Genomic DNA, 1,759 nt, shown 5'->3' on the forward strand with positions numbered 1-1,759 from the left:
ATTACCCAACCAATCCAAAGTGCTTCATAAAGAAAAATTTCATGTGGGTCCCACCAGCCAGCCACTTCAGGAGACTTTAAGAAGACTGTCATACACTGGTCCCCAGTGAACAATGCACCTGATGTGTTAGAAGAGCCTTCCTACAGCTGGAAGAATCATGATTTAAATTGTCTTATAAACTGAAGCACTAAACTAAAACTTTTGAATGTACCAACACATATAGATTAAAATCAACTTAATACAAGAGCATTCAGCAATGCAGTGAAAGAGAATGAATCCATCTTTTTATGTCTGTTCCAAATATACAAAATAAACACAGAAAAAGTTTGAAAGGGTGTAGATGTATGAGAAGGAAAGAAAACGCAGTACATGGGCCCAGAAGGAAGTTTATTTTAATCAGTCCAGCAAGCACAGTAATTTTCAAGTATGTGGCTTTCACCTATTTCCTGTACAAAGAACGAAGTCTTCTGGGGCACTCTCAACAGCAGCCTTCCCTCAGTATTTTACTAGTGTTCAATATAATTGAAGAACTGCCTAAGAACATAAACTACCCCAAGACCAATTACAACTGATCTTGCAGGATGAAAGTAATGTCAGTTATTCAAGGGAAATGTAAATCAGCTTTATCAACTACCACTAATATTTATAGAATCAATAGCATTTTCCTGAACTACACTATTTCATGTAAAAGGTACAAATCGGCAAGGAAAGAGGTGTTACTTGTCTTTAAGTCAGTTTCTTACTTGCATTGCCAGATACACCTCCATTCTCCAAGTTGAACATCTGTTCTTTCAGTATTGTCATTGTCAGAAGGGTTTTCCAGAGGAACATTGGACCAAAGCTGAAGACAACTGGAACCAGTCAAAAGGCGAGTGCCTAAAACAGGTATTTGTAACAGTGTAACTACAAAATAAGTAGCAAAATACAAACTTCTCTATAAAAAAAAGGACCTTTTGCAAAGCTGGAAATGCAGACCAAATATGCCAGATATTATTGTAACAACTTTTCTACAGCAAAGTTACTGTAATAAGTGTGCCTTTCATATCTTTCCTCTAGATGGATAGAAACTGGTTTAATCTTGCTAGAAGATACTCTTACATATTAGAAGACATTTTGGTCTGATTTTCTACAGTTCAAATTGTGAAAAATTAATCATATTTTCCAAGTAGTTAATTATTCTCTAAAGGAAACACCTCGAGCTACTGTACACATCCCTCTTTCACAACAAATACTTGCCACTTCATGTTTTTAAACAGCAGATATTGCTGAGATTAGGATAATCGACTCAGACTGTGCAGATGCACCTAATATTTTGGCTCTCCTATAGTACGTGACAAACAGTAGATTTCACTCCACCGTGGTGTTCTCCATCATGCTAGGAAAACACAAAAATCTTTTACTCATCCCCAGAGAATGGTTAAATTTAAATAAAAAATAAGTTGCAGTAACAAAACACACACGTGTTTCTTTCATTCTATTCTTACCTGTGGGATCCCACGTTAAATTCTGTGCTATGGCTCCCAGTAAGATTTGAGCATTCTTCTGCCACTGATAATGTAACATCTGAAATTTAAGTTTCCACAAACATCAGCATGAAAATGCTTCCTTCCTCTCCTTTCCCTTTTTACAAGAGAAATAGTACATCCTCACTGTACACTCCAACTTCTACGAAGGAGGCATTTAAAATAAAATTACCACTTAGTTAATAAAATTGATTAATTGTTAATTATTAAAGTAAAAAATAAAAATGTTATTATTA

General features: G+C 35.3%; 1 protein-coding gene across 1 annotated transcript in view; it reads right to left on the reverse strand.

The window, feature by feature from the left end:
• Positions 1–1,548, reverse strand: part of DMXL1 (Dmx-like 1) — a 44,046-nt gene extending 42,498 nt beyond the window's left edge. Inside the window, exons 1-2 of the mRNA XM_008947891.1 lie at positions 1,485–1,548; positions 744–876 (exon numbers count right to left, since the gene is read on the reverse strand). The gene's annotated coding sequence lies outside the window, so the exon portion shown is untranslated. The remainder of the gene's footprint in view (positions 1–743; positions 877–1,484) is intronic.
• Between the last annotated feature and the right edge of the window lie 211 nt (positions 1,549–1,759).

Source organism: Merops nubicus, unplaced genomic scaffold (genome assembly GCF_000691845.1).
Source record: "Merops nubicus isolate BGI_N331 unplaced genomic scaffold, ASM69184v1 scaffold38209, whole genome shotgun sequence".
In the NCBI taxonomy this organism is placed as follows: domain Eukaryota; kingdom Metazoa; phylum Chordata; class Aves; order Coraciiformes; family Meropidae; genus Merops; species Merops nubicus.